The 13,558-nt window shown below is 41.7% G+C and overlaps 1 protein-coding gene across 1 annotated transcript in view; it reads left to right on the top strand.

The window, feature by feature from the left end:
• snap25a (synaptosome associated protein 25a) overlaps positions 1-13,558 on the top strand; it is a 54,490-nt gene that overhangs the window by 7,157 nt on the left and 33,775 nt on the right. The window contains exon 2 of the mRNA XM_042390949.1: positions 10,067-10,302. The gene's annotated coding sequence lies outside the window, so the exon portion shown is untranslated. The remainder of the gene's footprint in view (positions 1-10,066; positions 10,303-13,558) is intronic.

Genomic DNA, 13,558 nt, shown 5'->3' on the forward strand with positions numbered 1-13,558 from the left:
TCAGACAGAGCCAGGCTAGCTGTTTCATCCTGTTTCCAGTCTTTATGCTAAGCTAAGCTAACTGTCTGCTGGGCGTAGCCAAATAGAAGATCGATACAACAAAAATTAGAGTGGTTTCGAGCTTCTCGTCCAACTCAAGACAGTGAATAAGCATATTTCCCAAAAATGTGTTAGAGAGAGGTTAACAGTTTTTAAATTTGAGAGAGAAAAGGGCACTGGTGTCAGATCAGTACTCTGTATCGTACCCTGAGTTTGGGTATCGGTATAGTCGAAGTTAACGTTGGATCGGTGCACCCCTACTTTCAGTGCTGTATTATAAGTCAGGGTTTGCAGCAGGTTACACCTACTGCCCATGTGGGTCGCCATCCACATCACTTTTGATGATGGATGATCACTTTGCTTTTGAGCCACACTCTTTCTTATTGATAATTCATAAAGAACTGTAACTAACCGTTTATCAAAGCTGAGCTAATTCTGTATATGACCATCACAGAGCAACAATATTGTGATATATTCCCTATGATCCATGTGTTTCCGATACATTTACTGTTTTGTCTGTGTTAATGTGGTGTGGATGATGTGTCACCGGTTGTGTTTCTGAATTGTGCTCAGTGTTTCGCTTATGTAAATTCGCTTATGTAAATACTCTTATTAATTCATCAAGTCAACAGAAGACGCGCGGGTTGTGGTTTGTGTCCATTACTTTGTGTGTGTGTGTGTGTATGTGTGTGTGTTTCTGTTTCAGTGTGCGTGGTTTGGACTACAGAGAGAGGGAGAGAGATGCAGACAGTGAATTAGGACAAGAGAGAGAGAGAAAGAGAGAGAGAGAGGGGGGGAGGGGGGGGAGCTGATAGAAAGGAGCAGGAAACCAGACCAAACATGGGCACAGGTGACGCACAGAGGATACCCAGTTTCCATAGCAACAGGCAGGTGCAAGACACTGGGAGCTAATCTAGCTTTCGATCTGCTGAGGTGAAACATTTGCATGCACATTGCAGTGTGAGTAGCCTGATACACACACACACACACACACACACACACATAAATACACTCTAACACAAAGACAGAGATAAATGGTGAAAAGTTTTCACAAACCAAGACTAGTGCAGAGCATTTATCATGAAAAAAACACACGCATGAACATGGTACCATCAGGAGAGAAGATTTGATTGTCTAACCAGGACCCTGACCTTTCTGACCCTACACACACACACACACACACACACACACACACACACACACACACACACTGGGAAATGCCTGACGCATTGGAGGTACAGAGCGAGGGGAGGAGGATGAAAGGTAGTTGACGAGGAAGGGAGAGGAGGAGAAGGATGAAGCAGGAGAGTGAGATTAAAGGGGAAGGGGAGCTAGGGGAAAAGGAGTGCTGATCCGTACCCTGGCGATGTGATACATGATGAAGAGGAAGGAGGAGTCAAAGAGGAGGAGAGCACGGGGAGAAGGAGGGGGTCTATTGCATGAAGAGAGTGGTTAGAGGGAGGAACAGGAGAGGAGAAGGTGTAAAGAAGAAATGATAAAAAGTTGGATGAAGTACAGGCAGCTTAATGCAACATTTATTGCAGACATTTTGTCAGCATTTTTTTTAAAAAAAAAAGGTGGTCACTGTCCTTCAGAACAGCACATAAAACTATTCCCTGATCTGACACAGCTATGGTAAAGGTTTGATTAAATTTAGGCACAAAAAACGTCTTGGTTAGGGTTAGGGGACCTTTGTCATCATGGTTACAATAATAAGCACTTGGTTATGGTTAGGGAATGATGGTGGTCGTTGTTAAAAGAAACCAACTATGACTGCGGGTAGAAACGGGGGAAGTGTTTTTTGGCCAGCTCATCCACCCCAACCTCTTCTGTCTGCGGATTTTGTGGCTCTGTAACAACGTCACACACTGCTCCCTTCTTTACTCCCGACGGACAAGAATCATATTTCATACGGCCACTGCACGGCTTTGTGACAAAACTTTCATTTTGGAAGCATTTGCTGGATCAACTGATGCACTCGTTTTTCTGTCAGCATTGCTGTCTGCCACAGACTCTTTTTTTTTTATATATATAACCACTGGGGAATACTAAAGTCAGGGATATTCAGATTCCACACATACCCGTACTGTAGTGGCTTTATTGCATTTGTTTACATAATTTGTCAGCTCTAAATTTCCCTCGCTGTTAGTCATGCTCTTGCATTGCAGCCTTTTTGTCATCCTTTTTGGTCTCTGTAGTGCTGTGGAAAATTACAGTGACTATGCACAAAACTTGGTAGCATCTCTGTATTGGTAAAATATAATCCATTGCATGAATACGGCCCTTTTAATTTAGAAGAAAAGGGGACAATGGAGAAGGGAAATTGGGTAGGATAGAGGTTTTAGGTCAGAAAAGAAGGAGTTGAGCATGAGGTGGGAGGATGAGAGGTTAGATCATTTATTTTTACCACTAGTCTCTAGTTCCCAAATTGCCATAAAAAAAAAGACACATGTCTTATTTTCCCTATCCTGATACAGAGCTCATTGTATTTCTCTGCTCACTGGGCCTTTCAACTCCCGTCATGTGGCAGGCCAATCTCAGCTGTTCAAACATTCACACAGACACATATTTATGTGCAATTTTATATACGCATGTATGCACATATGGGAGCTTGAGAGTACGCACATTTTGAGTTCAGTCGGCAGTAATGTGCCACTTCCTGTGAGTTAGCCAGGAGGGACGTTAGATTCTGGGCCAGTGCACCCTCGCAAATTCTGTTCTGTTTGTTTCCTTTTTCCTCCCCTGCTCTCTGTTACATTGTTACATTATCTTGTGTTACTATGAGTTACATTACATTACCTTATCTTATGTTACTTCATGTTTCATTACCCGGAGTTGGTGGAGGTTGTGTTGTATTAGATTCACCTGATAACTTATATAACCTTATGTTGCATCATGCGGTGCTCTGTTTCTCTGCTCTGTCTGGCTGCTTCGCCCTGCTCTGTCCTGTTCTAGTCTGTTCTTCTCTGCACCGTTGTACTCGGCTGTTTACACACAAACCTGACACATCGGCCCTTGCTCTTTTTTGTTGATTCCCAAATACTACACGCCGTTCCGGGTCTGTTTTATGGGCTGCAATTGCAAGAAAAGGCCGAAGGCACAGAGGATAGGTAAAGTGCAAATTGAACCTAAAAGGAGATGAAAACATAGTGGGGAAAGTGAAGGGGGCACAGAAGGGAGCAGAAGAAAGGAAATAGAAAAGTCAAGGATAGAAAAGACAAGAAGAAAGAGGCCAGTGAGGTGTAGAGCTGCAGGTCGATGCGGATCGATGCTCCCTCTGACAACCATCCTCACCATCGGATACAAGACCTTCAGTCCCACACTTATCAATGTCGCCACTCACTCCCAATCTATCAATACCTCAATTATCAGATTGAATATCACTCTCCCCAGTGGGCTGGATGAGACTGAGAGCTATTCTTCATGCATGTCTTTGTTGATGTGCATTTGTTCACGGCTCAGCACCCCTGTAAAGACAAAACCGCACAACAGGCCTGCAGGTAAACGCGATGAGAAATGAAATACAGAATTGTAACAGGGGGAGATACAGAGACACAGTATTATTGTGTTTAAATACATAAATACACACCAATAATCAGTGCTACAGTGGTACATTTACTCATGTATTGTATTTAAAATATTATACTGCTTTAAACTTCTACTCCACTACATTTCAGAGGGAAATAATATACTTTTTACTGTATTGCATTTAAATGACAGCTGTAATCAAATTGCAGGTTATGCTTTGAAAAACCTATAATGAGTTTCTAAAATATGATGCATTGTTATACAGTAAATTAAACTACCAAACAGCACCGTTTGTAAAAATGAGCTGCAGCCTGATTAGCTGCCTCATTAAAGGAACCCTGTGGAGTTTTCTTGTAAACAAACAAAAGTTATATTTGCATTCAATGTTTCTCATCAGAAGACGTTGTCTGTGTCCTTGAGGTCTGACAAACCTGTTGAGTGCGTTTCCTTACTCATGAAACATTTGTTAATGCCAGTTTTTCAATTATTTTTTAATTCTGCATTGTTCTATGTTTGCTGGCTTGCAGTCTCCTTCTTCCTCGCCTTCTCTTTCACTTTACTGCCACTAATGTCCAGTCAGTGGAATAGAGTGAAACCATCAGCAGGAATGTATATTGCATTTATTTATGTAAAATTATTGCTCCATAGCACTACTAGTGGTCAGAAACTCCACAGAGTCATTTTAAAATGTTGCTTAAATTCAATAATCTGTAATAATGTATGACATTCTGCCTGCATATTAGTTTTATTTTTGATAATTTTGATAACATTTTTCAGATAACATTTATGCACATATTCTTATGTAAAGTTTTTAATGCAAGACTTTTAACTTTGAGATATTTATTGTAGTATTGCTGCTTAAGTAAATGGTCTTTTTCTTCCACAACTGCCAATAATCTGCTGATAATCAAGATACACAAATTTACATTTTTTAGGTAGTACATGTGAACTTTATGTTACAAAACTTAATTTTTTTATTATATTAAGCATACACAAGACATACACAGCTTTTTGTCAGTGAGATTTTACCAGCGGTGGAAGAAATATTTAGATCCTTTACATAATTAAGGTTGCAATACTACACTGTAAAACAATAATAAATTAGATAATAAATAATAATAAATAAATATTATTGATTATTGCTGATGCATTGATGTGTAAGCAGCATTTTAATGTTCTAGGTGGGCGGGATGGAGCTTATTTGAACAACTTTATATTCTGCTGGGAAGTTTATTCTATAACAAAAAATCGTGTTTTTTAAATAGATAGTATATTTTGTGTGTAAAATCTTAATCAGTGACTAGTAAGTAGTGTCAGTTAAATGTAGTAAAGTAAAAAGTGTAATATTTCCCTCTAAAATGTAGTGAAGTTGAAGTACTTTACTCAGTGCTATTGTATTTTATACACGTGGGAAGAGCACCGAGAAATTCGTGCAAGCTTAATCAGATGGAACATGTCAACACGACAGCCAAATCATGTATGAGATGCACGGTCGTGACAAGCTCTCCAAAGTCTGATGAGAAAGAGGCCTAACAGTGTGTTTGGTAGGATGGCTGAGGACTGATATTTGAGGGAGAGGAGAGAGAGAGAGAGAGAGAGAGAGAGAGAGGGGCAGATTTTAGTGCTGAGTCACAGCAAGGCTGCTGCTGCAGCACCCTCCCCCACACCAAACCTCGCAGCCTGCCTTCATCTCTCATCCTGCCCTCTTTTTCTACACGCACACACACTTTTACACACTATCCCCTCTCTGTGCATCCTATGGAATATGTTCTCCCTCCGTCCATCCTTCTCTCTCTTCCTCTATCCTCATCTTTTATGTATACGTCTGTTTTGGCTAGGATTTTCTCCTCTCCGGATCTTCAACACCTCTTTTTTCTGTTTTTAGTCCGTGCCTATTGTTTTTTTTTTCGCCTCGTCACTCTTTCACAGCTCACCCCCATCCTCTCCTCCGCCCACGTTCCTCCAGCCTCCCACCTTCCCTGTGAAGTTTAATTAAGAATGAAATCAGTCAGAGAGAGAGAGAGAGAGAGATCAGAGTGCGCAAGCTTGTCTGCTACAGAGTTGATAATGCTGCAGCTAATCTTCTCCTCCACTTGCTGTGTTTTGCTCTTTGACCGAGACGGAGCACCGCTAAAGCCACGCTCTCCATCCACTGAGTTCCCCAGACACTTCACACACACACACACACACACACACACGCGCGCACACACACACACCTCCTTGCAAATAACACTCTGACTTCAAAGGCCTCTTCTGAAAAGTTAGACATTCTCTTTAATCTCTGCAAAAAGTGAGCCAGCTTTAATGAATGAAAAGGAGCAGGAAAGTTAAGAAAGGACGAGTTGTTAAAGACATCACTCTCTTAATGACAGAGTTCGGTTTAGTTGTCTTCCTTTCACTAATCAACATTTTACCACAGTATATACATTGAAACGGGTAATGGGAAATTTTGGATTAGATGATGACTGAGGCTAGGACAAAATACTAAATGACACTTACACAATCTACAAGCCAGCGCGCTACAAACCCAAAGTATTAAGACTTCATCAGATGGTTCAATCTGGAGCTGCTCTGTGGAGAATAAAATGTGACAGATAAGCAGCAGAAGTGCCGGGGGGATGTATCCGGCAACAAGCTGACAATGCCTGGTTCAGACGGCTGATAACCCTGTTAGACAAAAAATAATGTTCATTTAAAATTGTCACAGTATTAATAGAACGGTATTTAAAATGGGATTAATCTGAATCAAGTCTGAGTAATATTTTCTTTCGAATCCGAAACCCTGGGAGGAAAAAAAAGTCGATATTTTTGGATTAACGTGCTGAGTCATTGGAGGACGTGTTTAGTGGTAAAAATGATCTATTTAAAATGATGAGGTTGAACCACATTATGTAAAATGTAACAACAAATAGGATAAATTATTTTATTCTATTATTTTCTATGGATAGCATGACATTGCATGAATGTATGCACCCATGCACTGTAAAAATGAAGAGTTCCAGATATGTGTCACTGAGCTTTTGTATGTTGGTTATCTGTAAAACTGTTAAACGTTTTTATATTAACAATGGGTCAAATGACTACTTGTGTGTGACAGGGGTCAAGCTCTTAGTGATTAATCCACAGGGAATTATCAGCCACCTCTGCAGTTCCCCTCAGCTGTACGGCGCTTTATAGCGTCTTTCAGCTTGTTGTTTTGGTTTTCCAGCCTGCAACTTTACCAACAGCTGCTGTCAGTGAAAAAGCTCTGATAAACCTACTATACGGTACCAGCCAACCACTTAACAGCAGAGGGGAAAATTTAGCAACTAGCTGGTGAACATAGCGGAGCATTTAGCTGCTAAAAAGACAGATATTTCCCTCAGGAGTTGGTGGAGACCTAAACAGAGCTAAAAGGAGAGGGAATATTGGACTTCAAGATATAGTTAAAAACAACCAAGATTTAAAAAGTGTGTTGTAAAAATGTGGCTTAAATGTGGATATGACACCATTGATTACCGACCAAATGAAACGGACCGTTACCTTGATTAAAAGATACAGATTTCTCTGGGTTTGAACATTGTCAGAAACATTTGGGATAATGTAAGTACACAACTCAAAAAAAATATATATATATAACACATCCAGTCATTTCTAGACATTTTAAAAGTTACATATCATACCTTTAATTAGCTGCTAATTGTTTTGTCTGGATTTCAGAGAGATCATCACTGTTTATCATTACAGTATATTGACTATAGTGAATGACACTCATCAGGCATTAAAAAAATACATTTTTGTTCTTAGCTGTGATTTAGTATCAATCAATGTGGGTAAAATCTGGCCTATGATCAGATCAGAACAGGCATCCTAATAAATTCTCTTACTCTTAAATAATAGTGAAATTAAATCATATATTGTTGCACGGGGACCCCTGGGCCTGCTTCAGGGACCCCAAGAGGCCCACGAGCCTCAATTTGGAAACCCCTACTGCTCTAACCTGAGCCTGCACGGTCTCTGTTGCCTCCCTTCAAACAGAACCACAATGCTCCACTTCCATCCACTCCTAATTTGGTTCGTTATGCTCCTGTAATATTGTTTTAGGGGAGAGCGAATGAATGAAGGGACCTGTGGATTCATTCTCCTCACTTTCTCCACACACACACAGATCTGAGCACACCCAGAACACAACACACACACACACACACACACACACCTCCCTCATTGACATACATGGAGTCAGTGCACACACACACACACACACACACACAGACTTCCCCTCCTCGCTTTTCGTCTCCTCTGGCTCTCCTCTCCAAATGGATTTTTCATGCAGAGTTATCATTATCATTAATTTAGGAGACAGGTTCGCTTCAGAGCAATTGAAGACACATTTGTTACAGTGCCAGGCAGAGGCAGCGGCTAGAGGAGCAGAGAGGGGGGACATTCCCACACTGGTGAGTCCACAGACGATTCAGTGTGTTGAGAAAACATCAATCGGCCCCATTCTGTGTGTTTGTCTCAGTAATTGATCAGAAATACAAACCTCCAGTCATATTCCAAGTGCTTAGCATTTCACATTCTTCACCTCAGAGAGTATTTTGTGTGAGAATGAGAAAAAGATGAACATACATGTACTTATTGCTACAAATAAATGATGGCTATATTGAAATCTGACATACATGTGTGTGTCTTTGTGTGTGTGCCTCTACATATATAAATGCCATGTTCACAGATTTGCTACCATGCAGGTTGAAGATGCAGAAAGAGGCAGCACTCTGTCAGCTGAGTGACAAACACAGCAGATTGCTTCTGGGTGAAGTCAGGCTGCCTTTGTTCTTCTCGATAACTGACAGAAAAAATGTGATGAATGGCACGTTTTGCTGATATGCAGGAGCTGCTGCTCATGTGGGTCTGTAAGGTCCAAAGAGTGAACTGTTTATCACACTGAGCTACACATAATCTTGACTTATAAGGTCTGGAGATGTATTTTATATTTTTGTTATTGTCAGCAAATCTAAATAATTTCCTATAACAGGAGTAGATTGTATATTTGTCGGGGACTATTTTCAGCCAGATATGGTGAGCTAGTGAATATTTACAGCAGTGGGGCAGTGTATGTGGGACTGACACAAAATAAACGACAGTGTCCATGTTCATCATAATGAAGAAATATGTCAGACAGAGCTAGTGTGGCTCGTTGATGTGTTTTTAATAGTTTTTGGACAATGGCTGAGCTCAATGGCACAGACCGATGAGAACGTCAGGCTTTGGCCACACAACTTAACCCACTACAATACTTGTTAGTGGGTTAAATTTGCTGTTGGTTTGGGTCTTTTCATGGGATTTGTTGACAATAAGAAAAATACTGAATATCATCAGACTTATCCTTTAAAACCTTGGTGATGAAATATCTATCTGTGGAAGAATACGTACTTTACAGCAGCTCTTTAAATATATTTAATACATTTTCAACCTCATACTGTAAAGCTGAAAAAGGAAAAAGGACAACCCTTATTATGATTTTAGATACAGTGATGATACAGCAAAGTACCACACACAGCAGGGCACCCATAAGCCAAAAAAATGTCCTCAAGGTCATTAGGACTGGAATACATTTGTCTAATATATGCAAGCTGTTTAATTTCCTTCAAGTTACTCTGCTTATTTGGGAAAGCAAAAGAATCAATGGTTACCACGGTGGCTGGATTTATTCTGAGGGGAGCAAAAATGAGCTGCTGGGCCTCTGTTAACCTCCTATTCCCATCTGTGCAGTGTATACAGTTTTTATATGCTGGAATATACATGCATGCATCATTTAGGAATGTGCACAATGAAAGTACAGTATCAACTGTAATAATAAAGGTTTTAAACTGGATTTTGACATAAGGAACCTTGCAAGGTCAGGCCTCACAATCAGGACCCATTTATACGGGCATATTCCTAAACAAATTATAATTGATTAACTTACCACAAATTGATTGCACCACAGTGAGTATGGGTCTTTGCAAGGCCCCTTTGGGGGTCTGTGGACCCAAGCCAGTTGCGCACTTTGCCTGATTGGTAATCCAGACTTGGTTACTGCAGGTGCTGAAGTATGATTAGTCATGCTGGTGGCAAACGTCTTTGACCAGTTAGATTGCTTTGATTTAAAATGATAGTTCCCATAAAATTCCCATAGATGCTGGATGTGAGACCAACTTTATGAACAGTGACAGTGCATAGTGTGACAGTGCATAGACTGATTTTGCAGAAAGACGCAGTTACATTGCAACAACTCAAATATCTTGTGAGAATTTGTGGGGTTAAATGGTGAGAGCTTCAAACCAAGATAACCTTGCATAAAGCACTAGACATGTATGAATGTATGTAAAACTGATGTGATCATGAATAATGCATATACAGTCTATATCTGTCTTGCCTGTAGTTGCATAAACATACACCAGCAACATTTCAAAACATCCGTGCAGCTGCCCAATATAACAAAGACTTTTTTTGAAGTCTCTCTCTCTCTCTTTGACAGATATCTATTAAAAGCTGCTGCTGACGTCAGAGGTGTCCGCCATCTTTGAGAGCTGCACTGCTTCCCCCCCAACCCCCACCCCCTCCCATTCAAGAAGAAGTGAAGAGGACTCAGCCGACGCGCAGTGCCTTTGCAGCATCCCAGTTATATACAGAGACAGGCTGGTATCGGTTAGCTCGTGAAATACACAGATATTTCCTCCCTTACTGACTGCGGGGCACCGACAACAGGCTCAGGTAAGAGAGAAGACACTTTCTATTAGATTTACAATTCATGTTTTGTTTTTGTTTTTTTTTTAAAAATGGGATGCCTTTTGCGCATTGAAGCAGCAGATGTTTGTTATTTGTGAAACGTGCGCTGTGGATGTCTGCTTGTATCCCGCAATGCCAGCCTGAATGATGGTGATGCTTTTGGGTTTCATCTTGTTTGGGAATATATATCGCGGATAATTTGCAGCCCCTGTTAGAGGAAAGAGGAGGGTGAAGGATGGAAGGGGGGAAAAGAAGGCAGTGAAGGCAATGCGTGACCTCCTGGGTGATAAATCTCAAACGCGCAGTGGATTGCTGAGAGGATGGATGCAGTGCGCTATAATGCGTATATTGAATGTGGGCGTTTTCAGTGTTTCAGCACCTTGGACAGCACCAGAGCCTCGAAGCTTTCACCTACGTGAAGGAAAACACACCGAGGAGGCGAAATACATGTATCAGCATGTCGATTATGTGTCCAAACACCGCATTGTTAAGGGGTGCAGGGTCTGTGCCACGCAGTCCTCCCTGCCATTTTTTTTTTTTTTTTTAGAGGGAATTGTTTTCTTCACAATCAATGTCGCGGCTGACTGAGAGAATCATCTCCCACCTCAAAGCTGAGAGGCAGCAGGTAGACTGCTGATGTCGCAGCAAGATGGTGAATCATGAATCAATCTGTCGCACTCTTGTCAGACAGTTAAAAAAAAAAACAGCATCCCCGCTGACAGAGAGGGGTACATTCAGGGTGAATGCGGTGGATGTGGTGTGATTGAGAGAATGTCATTTAATAGTAAACTGCGCCATGGTGAAGTCGGTGGGAGGAGGGTAGCAGATATAAACAGGAGGGAGGAGGGATCCAGCTACAGGAACACGTCGCTTCCTTTTCTTTCTTTCTCTCTCTCTCTTTTTTTTTTTAACGCAATGTCTTTGCATCACACGCGGCAAGATGAATGTGACCCAGGCTTGAGGGGGACTTGAAAATATCCTTTACGAGGGGTTTCAGGCGAGAAAGTGGGGAGACGAGCGCCGAGGAGGACCGCGGTGAAACCCGCACTATGACACCAAATTCCCCCTCCTCCTCCTCCTCCTCTTCCTCCTCCTCCTCCTCCTCTTTCTCCCCCCTCAGTATCCCATACATCCATCCAGCCAGCCGTCTCCGTGGCGACGCACATCACTGTCAAAGAGCTGTCTGTCAACCTCGCATGGCGCACAATGTGCTAAATTGGTACCGGAGCACTCCACATGCGCAAATGCTAAACCTACCAGCTTGGATTGCTGCATAATATGATGCAGATAAAACACTTCATACACACTATATATTAGAAAATCATTATCTGTGTTACCTCAAATGACTTGCAAATTTAAGAAAAAAACAATACCTGTCTGTAATCAGTAATTTCTCCAATCTGACCCTAGAAATTCACTCGATATCTGCAGGTATATGGAAGTTTGGGTGGCAAATAATAATCGGTGTCTAGGTTTTCAATGGTGAATTGACGCCCCTGTGCTGCCTACTGCCTGTCACGCACGGCGCACATTACCGTGCCTGCTACCAGGAGGAACCCGAGCCTCGTGATGCAGAAATCCGTTGCTCAAAAAACACTGACAGAGGAGACAGTTATTGTTGGGTTTGACAATGCGGCACATCAGATTTGGAAGTCGTGTTGATCTCTGGCGCACTTGGAATTATTGTAAATGACCACATGGGGCTGCAGGCTGGCTGGCTGATGCTTACTGACAGATGCTGTCACTTGAGGGTTGATTGAATGTTTGCCACATCACTGGAAGTCATGCAGTTGACACTATGTCATGAGGATCATTGACCAAAATATAGTATATTATTTATAGTTATTTTATGATAACCTGTATTGTAAGGATAGAAGCAAACACATATGAGCTTATATCTAAAGGAAGAATACAAGTTTTGGACTCTGACAGCTTTGTATTCATAACAATGGCAGATTATAGCCTACACTATATGGAGAGCACAGAAAAGCCCCTAAGGATGCTCTGGTTACCATGACCGCTATACCATATCACGTTATGCGGCTTGCACTGTTTGGACTGCAGAGAAGGAGAGAAACAGGGAGGGGGTGGTGGGAGAGGGGGGGGGGGGGGAGTGTGGGTGTCAGGCCTACTGCACACACTGTGGAGAGAGCTGCTATCTGGATAAATGGTGACTCACAACACCATCACCAGCCACTGATTGTTTCTCAGAAACACCCTGGCAGTTTTACGCTCACTTATTGTACTGTTCTGAAACGGAGCCAAAGCCGATGTGATCGATGCTGGTGAACATCGAGCCGGCTGGATGGCTGCGCATTGCGTGTTTTGGTGCAGGTCTTATTTGTTTCCCCTTTCTAGAAGCTCCTCTCTGATTCAGACTCTCAGCGTGGAGCTTCAAGTGATGATCAAGCCCCAGTTATGCAATAAGACAGAGAAATGGGAGACCAGCATTGTTTTTTTATGGTTTGAATTTTTTAAAAAAGCCAAAAAAAACACATCAGAGAGGTGATTCCTTGAAAGGTCTTTAACAGGCCCAACACAAACATTCACCTCATTCATTCACCCATGAATTAGCAGCTATACATGTTAACCTCATACCACAGACATGAACTCTCTCACACTGGTCTTCAGTGAAATGAGACATATTTGAGAATCTTATTAAGGCTGTTTCACACTAAGCAGTCATGTGCAAAAATAGGTGTTTTTTTTTTTCCCACATGGCAGGGGGAGTGAACGTCATGTTTCATTCATGACTGACAACGCAGCAGCAAGGCCAGGTGCAGAATCACAAGAAGCAGCTTACAGTATATTTGGGTCTGAGTTCAACTTGCAGCTGGAGATGCAAAATGACTGTATCTCTGGAAGTGAAAAGTATTCATAGTTCTTTGCTCAAGGGCATTGTTAAAAAATGCCCTTGAGCAAAGAACCAGACCACTGTCTGCTCCCTCCTTTCTAAAGTGTTCTGGTTGGGAATGTGAACTAAAAGCTGAACTGCTGCGGTTGTTTCTTGCTGTCAGAGTGCAGTTCAGGTTTTAGCTGCGTGACAAACAAAATCATCCTCATGGATTCAGCGGAGCTTGTTCTGTTGCTGTCGCATTAATAACTCTGAGATGTCCCGAATGATACCCTGTGGTGGTCAAGTATGCTGTGTTTTCTCTCTCTCTCTTCTTCTTTTTTTTTTTTTTTTTTGGAGTAGTGAAGCCTATTCTGGGTTCACAGTCTACAGCCAGAGGAGACATGG

Source organism: Thunnus maccoyii, chromosome 17, assembly GCF_910596095.1.
Source record: "Thunnus maccoyii chromosome 17, fThuMac1.1, whole genome shotgun sequence".
Lineage (NCBI taxonomy): Eukaryota > Metazoa > Chordata > Actinopteri > Scombriformes > Scombridae > Thunnus > Thunnus maccoyii.